The sequence below is a fragment of the Mytilus edulis genome, chromosome 13 (genome assembly GCF_963676685.1).
Source record: "Mytilus edulis chromosome 13, xbMytEdul2.2, whole genome shotgun sequence".
NCBI lineage: Eukaryota > Metazoa > Mollusca > Bivalvia > Mytilida > Mytilidae > Mytilus > Mytilus edulis.
In genome coordinates, this window is record NC_092356.1 from 25,335,298 (window position 1) to 25,359,153 (window position 23,856).

Genomic DNA, 23,856 nt, shown 5'->3' on the forward strand with positions numbered 1-23,856 from the left:
GATGATGATGATGATGATGATGATGATGATGATGATGATGATGATGATGATGATGATGATGATGATGATGATGATGATGATGATGATGATGATGATGATGATGATGATGATGATGATGATGATGATGATGATGATGGTTTAAAGCCCATTGGCAAATATTGCATAACTATGCAGCAATATGTACTGAAAAAAGAGTGCGATGTTAAAATATTACCCAGTATAACTTTAACTGTAGGATGACGTCGAAAATTTCACTACCGAGAGCCTTAATATTTGTACTGGCTTCTTAAAATGTAAAACATTTTGTTCACTTTGTCGGGTCTGAAACGCTTTTCTTGGTTTACATTCACAATACACATCCTGTCCTGAATATATGAAGTCAGTGTTGTATAAAAACGTAGAATTGTAATAAGCTTCTTTCTCTGAAATAAAGACAAAAGGGACCAAATAGAAAAAGCGAAATGCATGTGAATTCATATTGACGCGCGAGAGAAGAAATCTTAAGTTCTTATTTATTCCTTAATTTATCAACGGTCACGGAAAACTGTAGAAATTATTTGTTATAATTCATATCAGTACCGAAACACTGCCGAAAACAATAAATGCCTGTCAAACTTTTCTCTAATGGTATTGTTTTTTATGTATTTGCTTTGAGTATGTACCAATATTTATCAATATGAAATATGAAGATGTGGTATGATTAACAAGGAGAAAAATCTTTACAATAAACTTCATTTATAGTAGAAGACAAATGTGTTTATTCGATATGATTATTACAATGTATGTTATAACCAGATACATAAAGCAATTATATTGGAAGAAACTCGATTACTCAATTCCAAATCTTCTTTAAGCCAAATGGTAACATATTGCTATGTTGTGACGTAAATGCTGACCAATATACTTATGAGGTAATGCGGTTAGTTTAATTATGAAATTATATCATATGACGTATCTGTGTTGATGAATGATACGATAAAGACATAATTATAAGAAAAATGGATTCCACAAGATTTGATAACTTATTTAACACACTAGTGGATGTAGATTATGATCCTAATTGATTAAATCATATTGAGTATGTGATGTATATGTATGCCAAGCAATCAGTTTAACATACACAAAATGTATGTCTCTTGGAATGGCAACATGTCTTCATTACGCAGACTGTTAAAGGTTAAAATTAAGGACGGTGTCTCTTAAAGTCGTCGTTGATTTTTTAAACAATTTGTTTGTGTATTATGGGTTTCTGTGTGTGTTAGATTTTAATGTTGTGTTTCTGTTTTGTCGTAGTTCTCCTCTTATATTTGATGCGTTTCCCTCAGTTTTAGTTTGTAACCCAGATTTGTTTCGAACACTAGTATACTACTGTGTCTTTATTTTGCAGACCATTTTGAAAAAAAAAACATTTTCAAGGTTGAGTAGAAACTTAATCATGTTAATATAAATACCTTTTCACAAAACAGAATTAGAAGAAATATTAAGCCAACAACACGAAGAATGTATGTACTTTTGCAATGTGGTATCACTTCATGTTTTATAACGAGCGTTCCCATCCGGATTTAAATCTAGTTTCGAATGGCTGTGATGCGCGTTACAGTTTTTCTGCTATAGTTATGTGATTTATTCCGATTTAATACATGTATGTACAATAAATGGAATTGAATTTTACGGATCACTTTGATATTGAATTGAATTAATGAATTAACTTTCATCTACAATCGATTACCTACAAGTAGAAAACTGCGCTAGTACGCGTATGTTTCTTTAATTTATCATAACATTTTCCCCAACCTTAGCATCATCCATGACATTTAACAATAGTAGAATGAGAAGGACTTTTGATGCACTAAATCATGTGGAAACGTTTATCATTATTACATCTATAGGTTTTTTGAAAAGCAGAATGGGAAGGATTTTCTTTTTATTACCGAAATAGATTGTTTGTAAACCGTTTTGTTCATACGTAAGATATTCTGTTCAGTACTCAAAATTCAGTTTCCTATATCCGTAACAGTATTTTGTTTAAAATCTAAACATAAGACAATGGTACATTGTAATAAATGGTATGTTACAAATGCAGTTTAGTTACTTTCCCCGAACTGAATTCACTTTATACAGACAAGTTAACCAATTAAATGAGACTCCGCCATTTAGTCTGTTGGATGTAGTTCCGTTTTCACGAATAAAGTGTTCGGAAGTTACTGACTTTGTTCCTGGTATTATCATATTAGTTTTGTATTGAATGGTCTCATCGGCAATTAAATATATTACTTGGTAAACCGTCGCTTTATTCTTTTATTCAGAGTGCATTACAAAAACTTAGCTGCATTGACTTGCAATATCAAAGAACTGTATTTTAAATGCGCATTAGACATTCTTATATTATATTTTTGTATTAATAAATAGATGCAAATGATGGTTTGATATCATGATATATGACAATGAAATTGGCCTGCCAAAAATAAACCATTGAAGAAAAAGAACACAAAACACAAAAACACACTATTGATCATGTCTCGTCTTTTTACATTTAGAACATGTAGAATAGTCATAAGTATTATATTTCAATCTCATTTATGTTAAACGTGTTGATTACCCCGACCATATGAGTATATACCCATGTGTTAAAAACCATACACGTATGGTCCAAATACTCATATGGTCCGGAACATAACCAGAGTTTCACCTAGTTCATCTGTATTCTCGTCTCTTTTGCCTTAACAATATTTATTTCGCTACTCTCAATTTTTATTCGCCGACTAACATAAAATAAAGGTATCCTTCTTGTCAACACACAATTCCAGTTTGCTGCACGTTTTTTGGTTTTTTTCTAATTATCATTTTACTTTTTCATAACTTACATTGTAATACAAAATCACGAAATTAAAAAAAAAGAAATCTTGGAATTTTGTTTTACGATACTGGCAAAGTTGGTCACATGAATCACAGAATTTATCTTCAGGTTATCATCAATCAGTTTATATAATACATGTATGCGCTGCCTTTGTAAAGGTCAAGGTTCTCATTTTTGACCTCATAAGTATCTTTAAAACAAGGTTTTCCCTAACCGAGTCATCTTTTCTAAAAGTGTAACCTTAAACTTTACTTAAAACAATTCCGCCCCGAAAATTATTTGAAGTACCCACTTCAATACTATTTTTCTTTATCAAAGTTGTCAAATAATATCGTTTCACATATTCATTTATCAATACCATTAACCTCTTTATTAGTTGGTTCATTTGTGTCGATTGCTATCAAATGTAATCAGCTGATTATTATAGTTATGCCGCAATCGGTACGCGTCACGAGTTCAAGGTGAGGCGAAAAGTCCAAAACCTGAAACAAAATAATCAAGATCGACGTTGTCAAACGGTTATATATCTTTAGCCAAGTTTGTTTTCTCTTATCATGTTTTTTAATCACAACAGTTATCATATTTGCGTTAGCTTAAACCTTGTGTATAATGCTATATAACTTGTTTTTTTTGTTCAGACATATGGGGTGCAATTACTCGTGTCACACATTATTATTTTTGTTATTTCGATCAGTCAGTCTTTCTAAAAACAAATCATATATATACAAACAAAAATCATATACACCCGTTAATTACATCTTCATCCGACGGTCATTGGTGTTACTTCTTTCATCTTTTTTATTTTGAATAGGTCCATCCTCTGCTTCTATTTACTTTAGCGAAAATTAACAAAAGTTTGTAAAAAAAAACAAGTTTGCAAAAATTAACAAAATTGTAAAAATTAACGAAAATTGAACACATCTGAGTAAAATCATGTCAATGATTTATGTACACAAAAAGTAATCAATTATATATTTTAAACCAAGAGTCAACTCCACTTAATCCGAACAACGGACATGATTCTTGTGATCTTTATTTCAAAGTGTATTATTAAGTCAACTTGAAGTTGCTTCCGAAGCTTTTATCGAGTACACATGTTCTTTTATAAAAATCAATTTCTGAATCCCAAGAAACAAAACAGTATTGGAATTTTCAAAACTTTAAAATTTTCGACAAGACAACCCATTTTGTTTTACTTTTTCAAAGATTGGAGTTTCAAGATTGTTTTGATTGCACTAACAAACTCGACGATTTTTTATAGCAAAAGTATAGTCAAGCTCAATATGATTTCTTTCGGCATATCATGAGAAAAAGATATATAATAGGCAAATTAATTTATGATATCTTCTTATAAAGCACTTCCAATAGAATTCATTAACACCGTCCTAATGGATTTATAGCCCAAGAGGGTATCACAGTCCATTGTCAATAGTATACTTTTTGTGTATGTTTGAGACGGAAAATTCCTGATAACACACGCATTTAAGCATCCTTTCCTACGCTCTTTCGACAGCCGATTGGAAAAAGGTGTCAAATCATTCAATATGAAAGTCAAGTAAGCAGATAAAAAACAGATAATACAAATTATACGTTTTATATCAAATAATTGCTGTAACAATATGATTTTCTTGGAACATACCACCTCTTTTGATGAGTATTTGCATTTGTTTCATTGATTTTAGTCTGGTTGAAGAATTGATTCATTCGTTCATAGTTTTGATGAGTCTTTACAGAGAATAATGAAATTACCATTGCTCAGGTCAAACGGTATTTTCTGTTTCTGTTTTATATTATTCGAACTCATTTGTTACCACTTTAGTATAGGATTTAAAAAAATCATTAGTTTTAGAAATAAATTATTTTCGACAACAAATTAAGATACACTTTACGGGACAGTGTGTTTTGGGAAATCAAATAGTGAAACCTACTTTTTTACTTCCTTTGTCACTTTATTACTTATCTTATTAATCAGAGTATGTCAAGTTGACTAGACGGAATTCAAAAGGAGCAATATTGGCTTTTCACAGGCTACCGACCATCGAAGCCGGCAAACTATACCCTCGGTAAAAAAAATTTACGTGGGTGAAATTTTCATCGAGGTGTCGCACGTTAGACGCGGACGTGCTACCGCGGGTCTCTCGACCATCGAAGCCGGCAAAGACCCCCTCATATACACCCTTCGATAATAAAACATCCGAATGAAAAAAAAAAATACAACTACGTTATTGACTGTTTTCCTCGTTCTGATATACTAATTTATACAGGCGTTCATTTGATTTGACAGAATACAGAGAAGATACACAGAAGCTGTTCAGATATTTACTATAATTGGAATAGGATTTAACAGATCAGCATTGACCTTTTGTGCTATTAATGGATTAAACCGAATTAAGTCATATCGCTGAAGATAAACGTAAGTAACCTAGAAGTTAATTGCTGATCTCTTGAATACATTTGATTTTCCATATATTTAATGTTTTGTGTTTTATTGAATAAGATAAACTTGTGCTTTGGATTGGAATTGCGTACACGTTTAACATTAGTATGTATGATGAATTATGCAGGTTTAACATTGCTATATTGTGTAAAGTTAGGAAATTTAAGTGCAGGTTCGTGAAAGTTAACTGTATTAAAATAATTAATTGTACAGTTATACATTTGTAAATGCATTAAGAGGCTGTCCAAGTAAAGATCAGTCAAATCCTATGATATGGGTGGCACAACATAATTTTTTCCCACTGAATGTTTGGTTCCAAAGCAAAGTTTATATCATACAAAGGATATATATGACAAAGATATTTTTGAATCAACAGTGGATGACTCAGAAAATGATTTTAAAGTTCACTAACAGTGCAACAAAATTTTGTACAAAATGAATAGTTATCTCCCCTATCAATGAATTTTCAGTGCTTTCTATGTATTTTTTCTCTTAATTTGTTGCAGTTAACAAAAAAACAAAATTAAACTTTAAGAAATAATTAATTTGTGATATGAAATAGATGAACACATTTTGAAAACAAAATATGTCATGTGCCACCCACTGCCTGGTTTTTCCATGGACACCCTCTTAATTATATGTATATGGATGTAATCAAAATCAAACATTCAATGCGTGACACGACAAACCAAGGTGCGAAATACAGACTAGCTCGTCAACAGAGTACTTCCATTTCAACATAACCTAAGATGACATGTTTGGTGCAAATCAGTTTGACGTCGCGTACGGTGTTGGTGTTAGTTTTGGTAACGTTATTTTGACGTTATTTTTCATGCATTGTATAAATAACGTCGTACTTTTTTTTTTATTTCGTGCAGCTCAATCATACAGCATAATTTATATGAGCGGTTTGCTTGACTTGCTACGTATAGAACCGAAATACAAAAGCGGCACATATTTTTTTTAAGTACAGTTGAATTAAAACGGAAAAATAATATTCATTTAAATTAGTATCCCTTGGAGCAAAGATTTTTTCTCTTTCTTTTGATTGAAACAGGATATTTAAAAAAAAGTTTAAACCACTGTCTTTTCTGCTGCTTTTTCTTTTAGTTTAACATATTTACTTATATTGGATTGGGAAACAAGTTATAACAACTTATATTAATCCGTTTCCACTTTGAGGGTGCGAGTGCTTCCTTGTAGCTTTAGCCTGCTCTTTTCGAAATCTAAAAGGGTGACTTTTATGTGCAAGAGATATTGCTCTCTCTTAACACGGGTCAGTCATTTATCGCCCCCTTCCGACGGACTATCATTGTTTCACAAGACCATCATACTCGCAAATGGTGTCAAGGGCTTATTCTTTTATCCGCTTTTGATAATTTCCGAATAAATTTTTTATTAGTTAAGTCGTTTGTTTCATCGCCTGTATTAAATGTTAAAAGAATCAACAGTTGAAAGCAAATTCAAAATTAGCCACAATAAAATTAATTTAATAAAATTTGCCAATTTCATAAACAAAAAGAAATTTAATCTCAACTATGGACAAGAAAACAGATGGGCGCAGATAATTTTAGCGAAAAACTACTAGGGGACATTTTAGCGCAGACATTAGAGCCCATTTTAGCGCAGAATTTATCCGTTCAGCTGTATTTTCGATAGCCCATTTTAGCGAAAACTTTCCTAGTTAAATAATTATACTAAAACCACTAGCATTAATTTATGCTGGTTTAATATTAAAGTTGTATGTATGTATATGTTCACTTTGGTTCATCATGGAAATAAAAGTGATTCTATAGTTGTCACTCAGCTATTTACGTTTTTTTTGATACTATCATCAAATTGCAAACAACAACATATATAAAAATACAATGTATAGGCGAATGTGCACCACAATCTAGACAAGATAAAGAGAAAAATCAGTTCCTACTGCAACTTTATCAACAGTATTGTACTGATTGTGCATGGGTTTTCTCTTCTAGATCTCGCGCATGGGTCTTTGTTTTCTAATAAAAACTGTGCAAACAAAATAAATATTGAAACAAATATATAAAGAACAAGAATGTGTCCCAAGTATACGGATGCCCAACTCGCACTATCATTGTCTATGTTCAGTGGACCGTGAAATTGGGGTCAAAACTTTAGTTTGGAATTAAAATTAAAAAGATCATATCATAGGGAACAAGTGTACTAAGTTTCAAGTTGATTAGACTTCAACTTCTTCAAAAACTACCTTGACCAAAAACTTTAACCTGAAGCGAACGGACGGACGGACGAACATCTACTATGGTAGGTGGGGCATAAAAATGCAAGGATGAACTTAAGGATGTTTCATTATTCCTTGTATGTGCCCATCGACATTGATAAAGAAGCATGCCAGCATTTTTTATCCTTGCATGTTCCTATGTCCCTAGAAACACACTATCCATTCTTTCTGATTTGAAAATGTGCAATATAAATTGATCCTTTTTCTATTATAATCGTTCGTTCTAAGACACCGGGTCCCATGTACAATAGAGAAAATTCAAACTAGTCACCAAACTGCCTCAAGTAATAGATAAAAGGGGAGGGAGAGGGTTTCAGAAACATTAAACCTGTTAAGAAAGTTTTGAATAAGCATTCAATGACATATTTGTCGCTTGACGTCAGATAAACAATGAATCAATACACAAAAAAATGCGCCAATTTGGGTTACGCATGTTTCAACCAATCTCATTATTATAATTAAATCATACTATTGGTAGAGAAATTGACAATTTGTTATTTCTAATTGATAATTTGTTATATCAAATTGATAATCTGTGATATCAAATTGATAATTTGTTCTACCAAATTGATAATCTGTTATATCAAATTGATTATTTGTTATATCAAATTCATAATTTGTTATATCAAATTCATAATTTGTTATATCAAATTCATAATTTGTTATATCAAATTCATAATCTGTTATATCAAATTCATAATTCGTTCTATCAAATTGGAAAAAGTTAATTAGCATGGCACGTAAAGGCTTCCGCAATTTTCGACGTTAGGCACTACATGTCAAGTTTTACAGAACGTAACGTCAAAACAAGTAAAAAAGCATGGTGTGACATTATGACTAGACAAAAGAAGTTGCTGACTGTGTCGTTAATACTTCCGACATGTGATCGAAAATGGGTTCAAAAAAATTCCTGAACAGTAGATTTTAATGTTATATAGTATTTTTTCTGCTATTATAATTTCAAAATTTTCCCCCTCCAAAATTGTATAATATGACTTATCATACTTGTAACAAAAATGTAAAAAACGGCGTTTTGTGACATTTTGACTAGACAAAAACAAAAAGATCGCGTTTATTTTTTTTTTCAATATTTTCTTTTAAAACTTCGACACAATTTTTTTTCATACACTTAAAAAAAAAGTTTTCGCGTTTGAATAAAATTTCATATCGTAGAAAAGACTGCAACTGCCTACTACTTTTCATTAGACACTTAACAAATACGCCAAAACGTCAGAAAACGGCGAGTGTGACATTTCAGCGGATTTAATAAAATGAACAATTTAGGACATAATTTAAACAATACTTACTAATTGAAGACATAGAAAGTTGTATATTTATTGTATAATTTTGACACAGGAAGGGTGGATATGTAAATTGTGGTTTGGATCTGCAGCATTCGTTCGAATTTTGAAGAGCTCCAAAAAATATGTGAGATTTGGGTTTTGTGACAGAAATACAATTTTCAAAAAATCATTAATTCTGCCACGATCTTTTGAAATGTTTTAACAAAACTTTTTTTTATTTTTTTCCCTTATTATATACGGAATAAAAAGATGTATCATTTTCGGAATAATCTATTTGAATTACCTTTAAAATCACTCTTAACTTCACCCCTATCCATATTTTTTTTTCAATTTTTGGCTTGACCACAAAACAAAGTGAACTTTTCGTCCTGGTTAGACGCGTCCAGTTAACGATGACGTCATAAATAAAACATACACCATTAACACCAAAGACTACTCTTGCTAGGGGTACAACTTTTTTTTTTAAAGTTTAAAAAATGACAAGAATAACTTCAAAGCAACGCTGATCATATGTCGCGTTGTTACTTGTCTACACGCTCAAATCAGTGTTATAAGGGATCATTCGAGTAACAAAATGAATACAAGTATTGATTTTAAGACATATTCCATTTTTACTTTTAATTACGCACATTTTGATATATACATTTATATAGTTATCAATTCCGAAACTTCTAACAAATGCAATAAAGGCGAACTAGAAAGAAAAACCCGTATTATCACCAACACCGTACGCGACGTCTTTATATACAAATTTCCAAAAAGTATCGGTCAGACACGATTTTGAAATATCCTGTTGTAATATCACTATATTATCAAAGGAAAAACTCATCAGAGAGAAAATGTTACATTTAACTTTTAGCCTCTCATTTGAATTTAATACAATTAGAACTGGAGAGCTTGATTCTAGTTATGAAATACAAATGATTGCTCTAAAACCTCTGTGTTGCAAGTAAGCTCCAGTGACTCTGCTTTACTTTTGCATTTGACGTCACCGCTATTTTATTTAATGGTGTTAATTATGTAAAACAACCCTCAGGCAAATTTCGTGGTGTGTTTAAGAGTCAATTTGCGTCTAGACAAATGGGAATTGAGATCGTTAACAGTGACAATGTTTGAATTGATGATAGTCCAAACTGCGAATATATAAAGTTGTTTGAATAGAAAAAAAAACTTTTGGTACGAAAACTTACTCGACAAAATTGGTTGTTTTATTAATAGTTTTTTTAGAAGGAAACATCTTAAGTGAATAAGTTTCTGTAGCCCTTTTCACAAAAAATCTTAAGATAAATCTTAAGATTTAATCTCACGAGTATCGTAAGAGAAATCTTAAGTCATTTTCACAAAGGCGGTCGTAAGATTATTTTTTATCTTAAGTAAAAACTTACGACTAATCGTAAGATAAACAATTGCATAGCAACCTTGTTTCACTTTCGTTTCACATGCGCAATGACGACTTCCGATTATCACTTATAGTCACCCCTTTGCCAATATTCTCAAATTACAATACAATGTTGTCAAAACCTACGAAAAAGAAAACAATATATATCATATATGTTACACGCTGCATCAATATGTAGTACACCACCGGCAAATTCCGATGTACGATTATATATGTAATGAGTGGGTAAATCGGAAAACAATACTATAAATGTGTTAGCTTGTTTAATACTCGCAAGTAAAAGGGGTGTTGCTAAACGGCGGAAACGGAAAACGGAACGGAAACGGAAACGGAAAGAAACTTTTATATAGACGGAATTTACTTAACACTTAAGTTTACCACAGAACATGTGGAACACTAACTATTGACGTACCCTACTAAAAAACTTAAGTTTATCGCGGAACATGTGCAAAATAAACTGTTTATCTTATTTAGGCACATCAGTTCATCGCGGAACATGTGATACATTAACTGTTTATCCTACTGAGGCACATAATGTATTGCGGAACATGTAAAATACAAACTGTTTATCCTACTGAGTCACCTCAGTTCATTGCGGAACATGTAAAAAAAAACTGTTTATCCTAGTTTATCCTACTGAGGCAAATAAGTTGATTTCGGAACATGTAAAACATTAATTGTTATCCTTTTGAGGCACATAATTTTATTGCAGAACATGTAAAATATTATTTGTTTATATATACTACTGAGACACGTAATTTCATCGCAGAACATGTGCAACATTTACTGTTTATCCTACTGAGACTCCTAATTCCATCGCAGAACATGTGAAACATTAACTGTTTATCCTAGCATATCCTACTGAGGCACATAGGTTCATCTCGGAATTATATGTCCGGCTTTAAAAGCATCTACTACATTTCTAAGTCAGAAAAGCATGCACTGTTGTTCTAATTAATAAAACCCAAACATGAAATCATTTGTATGCAGATGTACAGTTGAAGTGGATTGAATAAAGTTAGGTTGAAAACAGGTCATCGTACAATTCCCCCTTTATCCGAGTACCCTCATATCTCATTCCAAATGTGACCATTTCTGAAACTGTGTGCACAATAATCAAACTGACAAATTTTAGACTTTGGAAAATAGGTTTATTTTACTTGGGTCTTACTTATGTGTAAGTGTTTGGGATTGGCGTAACATAATTTGCAATGTTTCACTTCATAGCGGACGTGATAGAGAGCACCAAATTTGCACATTTAAAAGTTTGATTTGTGTTGTTATACTTTTTGAATATTAGGAGGGATTGCCTTTGATTTGTTGGGAGTTCTTTTAATGGCATCTCTGAGCGTGTCTGTTAAATCCAAATAGACTGCTTTGGGAAACGATACCGTGCAATTAAATTGCCATTATTTAACAAATCAAGGTCGTCGGTCAGGTCTCTTCTTAAAGCTTTTCTGTTTATAATTTTAAAAAGAAATATAGCAGCCATTTTAATTTCCTATATTTCTCTTAAGATTTCTCTTAGGTGTAAAATATATACTTAAGAGTGGGTAATAGCACTCTTAAAGTTACGATAGTTTTTACTCTTAAGATTTACTTAAGATTTTTTGTGAAAAACCTAAAAATCTTAAGATTACTCTTAAGAGTAAAATGTATCTTAAGATTTTTTGTGAAAAGGGCTACTGTTCCGTTAACGTATCGGTGTAAAATAAAAATTTTGAACTGTTTAGTGTAATGTTATGTAATTTAAAATATCTGTTTTGCAGTTCTAATACTTGTTCAGATCTTTCAGTTCCTTTAAATCTGAGCAATAACGTTGCGCAAGTCCAGTGGATGTATATGGGATATTACAAGTATAAGAACCATTTTAGAGTTTTCCATTAGATCTTGAATAGGAATTACAATACTGTTGTTGAAAAGGCGCTGTCGTCAATTTGTATATGAAGGTAGAAACATTATCTTCCTGGCTCAGCTTTGCCTTGCCAAAAAAACTGGGTTTGTAACCGTCAAATCGCTTATTGACGACTCAAGCTCTACAACTGCAGTGCCGTTATTCCCTAGTCATCAGTTTTTAAATGAAGTTGTCAGATGATAGAGTAAATCATTCAATGAAGGTCAAGCAAGATCTTTGTTTTGTTTACAATGACACCATGAGAAGATAAATATTTACTTGGTAAAAATAATGTGAAACTAACATCAAAAACAAATTACAGCTACTTCTGTTGTTTTGCATCACCAAAAACATAAAGGGTGGCTGGGTAAAATAATTTAGTATGACTCAATTTGCTTAAGTATATATCTTACAAATAAAGTGATGTCTCGCTTTATGTACACGAACATGTCCCCTTTTAACACCAATTCTTACGAGATCAATCCCATGTTTAAATCTTTGTCATTTCCTGTGATAGAGATTTGTTTTGTATTTGAATATATCGTACAGGCGTACAGTAAGCAACATTCAAATTTTAAAATATTTCAATATTGTGCACATAGTTTATTATGTTTTGTTTTGTGTGGTCATTCATCCGTATGTTACTGCTTCCTTTAATCTGAAAGTGACGTTTTGTTGTTTATAATTGAATTTTGAGATTTTGTACCTAACGAATGGATGGGAAATTTTACCATTAATGTTCACAGAATCTTCTTTAACTTTAAATTTCAAACCTTGAAATTGATAAAACCAACATTTATATTCGTTTTATGTTTTCACAATTTGCATAATTTGATTTAAGATACAAGTTCGAAATCGTTTAAGATGAGTTTAAACGTAAAGAGCAAGGTAAATGCTACAACCATTACGCAGGCATCGATTATTTTTAAAAAACACAATAATGCATCAAGTTATCGTTGGTATAGGTTTTTTTAGGAAGATCTCTTGGTTTCGATAACTCTCCCCGTTGATCGTGTTTATGTCATGTTATAACTGATGATGATGATGATGATGATGATGATGATGATGATGACAATGATTGCTTACTGTTTAGCGCCCATTAGCAAATATTACATAAATATTCAGCAATATGTACAGAAAAAGAGAACGATATAAAAAAATTAATCAGTACATCTTTGACTGTAGGATGACGTCGAAAATTTCACTAGCAAGCACCGTCATATTTGTACTGTCTTCTTAAAGTGGAATACAACTTCATAACTTTGACGCCTCTGATATGCTTTTCTGGGTTCACATTCACCATAAATGCCCTTTCCGAAATATATGAAGTCAGTGATGTTTAAAAACGTCAAAATAAAAGTAGCTTTTTTCTTAAAATTAATGACAAAGGGGACCAAACAGAATTGCCAAATTCCTTTAAATTCATCTTTACGTGGGGGAGAACATGTAGGAACCAAAGGTTCTTAACAATCTACTAATTTATTAATGGTCACGAAAATTGTTAAAAATAATTGATATAAATCATATCAGTACCGATGCACTGATGAAAACAATACATTCCTGCCAAACTTTTTCTAATGGTATTGTCTTGAATGTATTTGTATTGATTATATACTTATATTTATCAATATGAAATATGAAGGTGTGGGATGATTGCCAAGGCGAGAAATCGTTATAATAAACCACCATACATAGAAGTAAACAACTGTGATAATTTGATAGTATTATTACATTATGATATATGTGATAACCATATACTTAAAGCAATTATTTTGGAAGAAACTCGATAACTCAATTCCAAATCTTCTTCAAGCCAAATGAGAACATATAGCTATCTTGTGACATAAACGTATGAGAACTTTAAATGCGGTTAGTTTAATTATGTCACATGACTTAATGGTGTTGATAAATGATACGCGAAAGACATATAAGAAAATGGATTCCATAAGATTTGATAACTTATTTATCACACTAATGGCTGTAGATTTTGATCCCTATGTATAATCATATCTAGTTTGATTAATGCCAAGCCAACGGTTTAGTATACTCAAAATGTATGTCAATTGAAATGGAAATATGTCTTCACGATGTAGATTGTCTAAACTAAACAACGTGTATTATTTAGCCGTCAATGTTTTTTGCACAATTTGTTTGTTTGGGCTGATAAGTATATTTGCTAATATTTTGAAGAAATAATATTCTGATCTGGAAGGAACTTAATATAAATATATTTGCACGAAACAGAATTAGAATTAGAAAATTTAGTTAAAGCAACCAACAAAGAGCGTTGACATCCGTAGTTAATCTGATTTCAAACGGCAGTGATGTGCTATCTAGGTTTCCTGCTGATTTTTCCTCCAATGTTTCGCTGCTATATGTACAATAAATGGAATTAAATTTTACGGATCACTTTGAAAGCGCTTCTCGAATTGATTCCGATTTAAACTTTCATGTAGAGAACTACATTTTTCGATGATATGGTTTTAAAATTATTTTTTAAAGCATCAAATTCTCATTATACAAACTGTTTGAACAAATAACATACTAAGTAGTTTTGATCAATAAATCATCAATATGGTATATCCGACAATAATGATTGTTAACATACTTATTACTTTAGTGTAAGATTTAGTTAATAGTTATCAAAGGTACCCGGATTTTAATTTAGTACGCCAGACGCGCGTTTCGTCTACATAAGACTCATCAATGAAGCTCATATCAAAATATTTATAAAGCCAAACAATTACAAAGTTGAAGAGCATTGAGGATCCAAAATTCCAAAAAGTTGTGCCATATACGGCTAAGGAAATCTATGCCTGGTTAACATACTTTGATTGGTTGATTGAATTTTTGATGCCAGTCTGACCTTAAAAGTCATGTATGTTCAGGACGAATCAAAGAATACTTCAATTGGCTTGGTCTGCCCAGAAAGAAATACAGTACTCCCACAGTTGCTGCTTTAAATTTCCAATTTTTTGTCTTACAGCTGGACCAAACAAAAGTATTGTTGACAAATCTTCAAAGCGTTTTCATCTTATTTATAAAATAAATTTTGTTACATTTATAAATATCGTTCAAAACAAAATTGTAATTGACGCAACATCATGCTTGCGACGGTTCTTATTATGATTACGCATTGAAAATAAATTGAAGGAATTAAATGAATCTATAAATAAGTTAAATTTATTAACATGACTTGAATGAATTTATAAACATATTATCAACATGCGTTGAATGAATTTCATTAAATATTGGTACTACATTTTTTAGACGATGGAAGATTGTCGTTGCATGACAATTTAATGCGCCATTGAGAGCATTGATTAACAAAGTTATAACAGAAAGTTAAAGATAGTGTGCTGCATATAGCTTTGGTTTTTGTCTTTGAAGTTTATTAATTAGCAACCAGTTCATATGTCGTAAGCAGATTAAATCTATAATACCATGAATACTGAAACTATTTGAATGTTACACGCGATAAATAAAGTATATTTTGCAGTTACCTATTGTTAACGATCATGTAATCATACGGTTAGGTAAATATGATAAATATTTGATTAGTTATTAAATAAATATATATCATTTGCTGTGTAACTTTAACAATACGCTACATTAAATTAGACGTAATTTCAATTTAACGCGACTGTATATGTATGCATCCTGGAATGAAATCACCAAGAGCAACCACGCATTTTATCTTCAATCTTTTATTTTGAACTCTTTGCTGTGACAACTCTTTAGAAACAATAAATATATTTAGCTGTAATTACTTAGCGCCATGATTGACAAATTCCTTTTCTGTCTCATTAAAGTAACAATAAAGAGCGATAATTTGTTTTGAACATCACCATTCCAGATAGGTCTCTGGAGAATAAGATCTTTTTACATATTTATTGATAAACCTTCGTTTGTAATAGCTTTGGTTTTAGCTCAATGCTTTCATTTTGTTTCCAATCAAGTAATAATACCCATGGTATTATGGGATGAGCTCTCCATTTATATGAGGGCATATTGGTAAAATACTGTTTTACTTAGAACTTTCTATTGTTTTTGTGTATTAGCTTTCAAATGATAAGGTTAGATTGATCCTGATAAAGAGAGCACATAAAAATGCTTCGAGGGCACCAATCTTATAAAGTGGTTTGTTCAGTTAGTAGCAATAACAAAGAAATTAAGACCATGCACCAATTAGAACATGCAAAAGCAACTTTAGATACTGTAAGAAAATATAATTATTCTCGGTCTGAAAATACTACAAATATTTGCCCCTGACTTGAAAGATGTTTGAGTCAACGTATGTACTAAATGTATATTAAAAAAAATATAACTTTATTCTTCCAAAGTGTATAAACCGTGTTATGAGAAATATCGCTACATTTACGATTCATCTTCTTGCACCTTCTTTAATTATCGTGCAAAGAGCCTTATGAAAATAAAACAGAATAATATTCAAATTACGTCTGAAATTAAACGTGTTTTTTCGTCATTTGTTTGTGTGTTGGTTGCTAAATGTTAACTGCAAATACTTATATTCACTAAGAAAGAGTGCCTCTTGAAAAAATATATCAAAGAAATGATCCGACTTTAATAGAGGGCGGGATTCGAAGTGCTACTGGATAATTTACTATAACGGTACACGATAGTATTAATATTTAAGTTTGGGACATATTTAACAATGTTATCTAGTGAGATTAAAATTGTGTTATATTTCACAGCTAATATTTAATTCTTTGATGTAATAGTAGTGTTATTTTTGTACAGTTATTTCGGTGATACTCAGTCTGTTTCTATATAACATTGTGTAAACTGTTGTCCTTTCGTATTGTCGAAATGCGCATCTGGTGCAAGAAAATTGGTACCGTTAATTTTGTTACTACCACTGAGTCGATGCCTCTGCTGGTGGACTATTAGTCCCCGAGGGTATCACCAGCCAAGTAGCCAGTACTTTGGTACTGGCATGAAAATACGGATTGTTTGTGTTATTAAAATTTGCTGTTACAAAAGGATAGAAATTATTATAAATAAAGGAATGTATCTCCCTCATGCAAAGCTCTGATTCCTCTCACGGATTTGGCTATACCTTTTGGACCTTTTGGATTATAGCTCTTCCTCTTTTATATAAGCTTTGGATTTCAAATATTTTGGCCATGAGCATCACTGAAGGGACATGTATTGTCGAAATGCGCATCTGGTGCAAGAAAATTGGTACCGTTAATTTTATTATTGAGATTGAATATCCCTTTGGTATAAGTTGCCTCTCGCAAAAACGTCTCATATAGCCTAACAAAATATATAGCATATGAGACATATATAACACTTTAAATACTATAAAAAATACGACTCACAAATTCAGCTGATACATGTACGTATTCAACGACACTTTATAGTCAGCAAGTGCCACGCAAGAAACATCTTACCGATGTGCCATTAGATAACATAATTTTACAAAGCATCAGTATTTAAACTTTGTATTTGGCAATTTAGTTCCATGGAATTCATATTCGCCCCTAAAAATAAATTCAATGTTTCAAGATTGACCAACGTTTTAGGTTGACAAAAACACATGTGAAAGAGTTAAATGAAATTGCATGTCAAAAACTTCTTTTAAAGATCAAAGGAATATGTTAAATTCATCTCTGCATAATGTGTTAAAGTACACCAATAGAAAATAAAAATATGTAGTATCATTGCCAATGAGACAACAACAAGCTCACTACATGTTCATATCAGTACTTTACTGAACTCCTTTCTTCTTACAAAGTTTTTGTAAAGCAAATGTTTTCTTTAAAAGAAGCAACACCTAAGAGTACAGATATTATTATTACAAGTGATTTAATGCTTTAAATTTAGTTTTCTTTAATTTGGTTCGAAATCAAAGAAGACTAATATTGCAAGTTTTGATAACGTATTATGTTATAAATGTTAAAGCCATTATGTATATCGATTTGCATTTTAAGATGTCACTTACATTAAACAGCATGTTGGACTGAAGTCATCAGACTCTTATCGTAAGACTGGCTAAGACGGAACCCTACCGTTTTATATCAAATTATTTCAACATCATTGCAATATATCTTCGACTTCGACGATAAACATATCATTTTTATCCTAAAGTGAAACCGGTTCAATATAGAATGTTCAATATTCATAGGTATCATTATTGCTTACCTCAGATTTTTACGTTCTAATGTAGTTCAAATTTGAGAAACTTAATAGCTACTGCATGCATGTAATTTGATACACAATTATCTTGAATGTTTTGCATTTGCAAACAAATATTATCATGTTATATTTACCGCATGATTTGATTACTAAAGCATAATTATATAAATTAGACGTCCTTACACTAATGAATACTGTAAACCAACTTATTTTAGCGAGCGATTTATTTTCGCGATTTTCGCGAGTAGAAAAATAACGTGAATATAAATCGTCGCGAATATGTTAAAAATTTGATCTTTCCTTATTGAACTTCATCAAGTAATCAGAAAATCGCGAAATTGAATAGCCGCAAAGTAGTCAAGAAAGGGTAAAACGCGAAATAAAGTATCCGCGAAAATAAGTTGGTTTACAGTAGTTGTAAATATTAAAGTTGTAGTCCCGACTCTCGGCTGCGATACAACAACCTGTGTTATTTGATATAATGTAGTTAAAATATGTACAGTTGGATTTACTCTTATTTTTAAATTAATGTTTGAAGCTTAATTATATTGGTGTGTGAGTTTCAATTTGCCTTCGGTGGTTTATGTTTCCATTTTGATAAATAATGGCTATTCAAGGCTCATGTCTCCAATAATTAGAGGCTTCCAAAATATATGAAAAGCTATTCCATAGTTTACTTTGCATGTCTAGGTTTTTTTAGTGTTTAAATAGAGCCTGAATTATGATCTCCTGCATATTTTGGGCACGATAGTGTATATGAGAACACATGTACCTTAGAAAAGCAAACAATATCTTTTTGTCACTTATATATATATATATCAAACTGAAGTCATGAGTGGACAAGATTAATTCATTCAAGGGTTCACAAGATTAAAGCTATGACTTGTATAAAGCTGCCTATTCAAGTATTGATTGCATTTGCATATCTTAATATATGCAGTATGTAACTGTATGCCTTGCTATCAAATATTGATAAGCGTAAATAGAATTTCATTGCAAAAAAGAAAACAATTTAAAAAAAAAAAAAATACCAACCAAAATACCAGGAAAATTTAAAACAGCAAGTCTGTTATCGATTGGCAAAATCAAATGCCCCATCTCGTCAAACGAAAGTATTCATTATTGTGCTAAATAAATCTAATTAGTCGGGGTTCATGGCATCGAGCAATATTTCCGCTTTTGTCTGGGTATAAAAGAAGATATAAGACTAAACAATTTTACGACTATTAGTCGACCATTGGTATCATCAGCTCAGAAATCATATCATCGGTACTTCCAAGATTAAAAAAATATCTTAATTGTCCGTTGTCAAATTATTAATTTTTGTTTAAGACTTTCTCGGACAAAATTGACCACAGATGGAATTGGTTATTGTGTAAATGTCTTTTTTCTTTAAAGCTTTTAATTTTTTGAAATACTAATGATTTTTTTTTCCCAGGCACGGATTACCTTATCTGTATTTGGCACTTTTTGGAATGCTCTTCAACTTTGTACTTTGGCTTATTAACTATTGTGATATGAGCTTCACTAATGAGTCTTATGTAGACGAAACGCGCGTCTGGCGTATTAAATTATAATCCTGATACCTTTGACAACTATCTTAAACAACCTTGGCTTTCATATTTTTATTTAGCTTTAAACGTTCTTGATGAAGGTAATTCCTAAAAATGCATAACATTGATAAAGCGTTTTAATATTTTTCTATTGGAGCAAATTATTGATTCACATGCTGTCGGGTTTGATCTTTTAGACAATTTGTTGGATCAGAATATTTTGTTGAATGGTTTTAAACTTAAAACGATCAATTATCTATTCACTTGTCTAGACTTATTCACTTATGGTTTATTTACTTGGTACACAAATCCATAGTGTAAATTTAACTTTGATCAATAAATCATATGTAAAACCTATTTTACTTATTGAATAAACCAATTTTTATAGTGCATGTTTGTTTTTTCATAATTGCATTTTCATACACATTTACTCAATTCCATCACATAAAGCCATAGAAGTGAGAGAGAAAAAAACAAAAAATCAATGTGTAATAGGCTTATTTCGTTGTTGTATGTAAATTTGTTCTGATTATGATAGATGATCGAAAAGGAAGAACAGCTTTAAACCCACTTGCATCGCTATTTTATATAAAGTCGTGACAAAGACGCATTGTCATCGAAGTATAATTCATGTTAATTCAATAACGTAATGCTTATATAATAAGATCTCAATATCAAAAACACTGATGCAAGAGTTTATGTATGTATCAGTACTTACGAAAAATGTGAACATTGTCTGAAGAATTATGTTTGTATTTTCCGCCTAAAATTGTTACAATGCAAACCCTATTGTTTTCCAGGTTATACGTCTTTGCGTCCTGTGTCCTGTTCGTACCTGGTTTCCCTTTAGGTTTAATTTATTCTACAAGCAACTTAGAAGACGTGTTTATTATGATTTTCTCTTTTAAGATAAATGCCAAACTACCATTTTGAAGTTTAACTCCGGTTATATGTGAGTTTTTTCGTTGCGATTTGTCTAAAAAACAAATGCATTCCGATGCTGTATATTACATTTGTTAGTTAGGAGCTTTTAAAACGGTAAGTATATACTTTGTCCTGTCGTGTTCTGATAGACAAATTATAAATGTATCTGTCACTGTATATATCCTTTCCCACATGAAAACTGCTACATGTCGCTTCAATACTTATGTAAATAAAAATCATATTAACATTTAAAAAAATACATATATATGCCAAACTACCATTTTGAAGTTTAACTCCAGTTATATGTGAGTTTTTTCGTATGCGATTTGTCTAAAAAAAAAAAAGCATTTCAATGCAGTATATTACATTTGTTAGTTCGGAGCTTTTAAAACGGTAAATATGTACTTTGTCCTGTCGTTTTGCTAATAGACAAATTATAAATGTACCTGTCGTTGAAAATATCCTTTTTCACATGTAAACTGCTACATGTCGCTCCAATACATGAGTAAATAAAAATCATATTAACATTAAAAAAATAGCAGTTTGCATCTAATAGAAATGCATTTTATGAACAATAAGATTAAAGATGTAATATGTGTATGCACAAAATATCAATCTAATGATATTAAAAAAATATTCTTAGAAAAAAATAACACTATTGAACCTACTTCAATTCATACCTTATTTGATCTGAAAATTTTATTCGCGCGTCACTGGTGAATCTTTTGATGACGAAACTCGCGTCTTGTTTCATAAAAAAGCCTGGTAGCTTTGATGAGGTTTTTTCTAAGTTAATTTATTTTCAGTTGTTTACTAGTGCCATTTCGATGACATCAATGTATAATGCTTAATGTCAACAGAAAGTGACATTTACATTGAACTTCTAGGTTTGCTCATGTCTCTTACACCAATACAAGACAATGTTTTGTTTTGTTTATTATGCATTTTTTAGCTTTCTTCTCCGACGAATGGCTAACTTATTTTGGCCTTTTTTATTTTCTTTCTGTATATATGGTTATTCTGAATATCGTGCATAAAGATGCGTATGCTCAAACGAGGAAGACTATTATTGCTTTCAATGTCAATATGACATATAATATTTGTTATTTTTAATTAATTAGTCCATATTTTTCTTTGTTTCGTTACAAAACAAAATAGGATTGAATTTACTAAAAACAACAATGGCAAATGCAACAATACTACATAAAACATATTCAAAATGTCATCGATTATTGGGAATAGTGTAAAATTGATATTGCTTGTCCATATGATATGATTGCTCATCAAGAACAGCTGTATGATAACTGTCAATATACCTGGAATTATAATGACGTATTAATATATAACGATCTCAAAACAGGTGCTTGATTCTTGGGAGCGGCAGGTAGGATTTATTATTATTTTTTTTATAACGGTTATTTCTTATACACATAAATTATTGTGTAGTAATTGTTTGATAAAGCCTTAAATTCGTAAACGACTTGCTACTCAATGACAATTTTATTTTTTTGAATAATTTGTAGAGAAAGACGAGTAAACAGAAGTGTCTATTGATGATGTATCTAATATAAAACTAAAAACAGAACATAAAGATATATACATAACGAATCACGAAAAAGGTGAGAATGTTTGGATGGGGTAAATTCATCTTTCTTGAAATCATATTTTTCTTGTTTGTACACGTTTTATAACAATTTTCGTTTGATAAATATATATAAAAACGGCTTGACTTTATGATAATTTGCAAAAGTATTTTCGGTTCCTTAAAATGAAGAGGGAAAAATTTAATGTGTGTGCACGTGGACATTATAAACATACGTAATATTATCTATTAATAGAAAATGTTCAAATTGTTTACATTGTATATACTACTACGTAATCATGTTTATTTAAAAAATATTTTACACTCGAAACATTATTGAAATTTTTAACCAAATCAATAGTGTTTATCATAAATGATTGTGATTGTTTATTGCGATCTTTTATTATAATAATACCGCTAATTCTGGCGACAGCTATGCACCTTTCAACAACATAATTGTCTTGTACCATGTGTTTTTTTCAAAAGATAAATATGATTATATGAGGATGTTATTGTTATATCAATATCATACGTTCATCTTCAACAGCTGTTCTTTGCTAAATATATTTGTACATTTTGTAATATATATTAATAAATTGAAATGTGGGTTAGGTATTGATCTACAAAAAACGTGTCATACATGTATCAAATTCAGGGGAAATGTTTTAATTGTTTATGTTGAAATTAATATATATGAACAGTCTGAAAAAGTATCCAGTTACTTATTATGTTTGTGCAAAATTATGACACAGAATTTAGATGAAGACTTGTACATTGAATCGGAAATATCCACTGCAAAAAAATGTAATTGTTATTTTTTTATATATATATATATATTTTGGGTCAAAGTGTTTTTTGAAGCTACATGTATGAGTGCAATAGTTGAAATCGTACGTTTTAACGATCATTTGCGTTTGTCTTATTATTTGCAAAAAACACTGTTACTGTAGAAAAGTGTTTTTTCTAAACCCTTATTTTATTATTTCTGTGAAATGTAATACATTTGTAAAAATGTATACGTAAAGAAAAGGGGGACTTTACAAAATATCAACAGGTTACGAGCTTACATTTGAAAAATGGTACAACCATACGAAAGGAGTTTTTACGTTTGTTTTGCTTATTTTTTACTGGTATTGCTATATCAATCGATAAAATCATGAATGGTTGTCGTTTGTTGTCGTATATAATATTTGTTTTTTATTCATTATTTCGTACATTAATCAGGCCGTAATTAGTTTACCCGTTTGGTGATTTTTTCTTTTGTCATTTCGGGTCCTTAATAGCTGGCTATGCGGTATGGGTTTTGCCATTATTTAAGGACGTAGGGTTTACTTCTGTCTCATATGTTCTATTGTGGAGAATTGTCTCACTGGCAATTGTGTCATATCTACCTGTCTTTTTAACTTATCCGACAACATCTCACAATTTACACTTGATAAAATCAATAAAACCCTACACAGCTTCACCTTTGGAAATATGAG

At 31.0% G+C, this 23,856-nt stretch overlaps 1 protein-coding gene across 5 annotated transcripts in view; it reads left to right on the top strand.

Moving 5' to 3' along the window:
• Window positions 1–23,856, top strand: part of LOC139500012 (uncharacterized) — a 105,613-nt gene that overhangs the window by 52,422 nt on the left and 29,335 nt on the right. For 4 of the 5 annotated variants that reach the window (XM_071288707.1, XM_071288706.1, XM_071288704.1 and 1 more), the window contains one exon: window positions 5,142–5,270. The gene's annotated coding sequence lies outside the window, so the exon portion shown is untranslated. Of the gene's footprint in view, window positions 1–5,141; window positions 5,271–22,067; window positions 22,178–23,856 lie in introns of those variants that run through there. The other variant, XM_071288708.1, reaches the window with a different exon arrangement.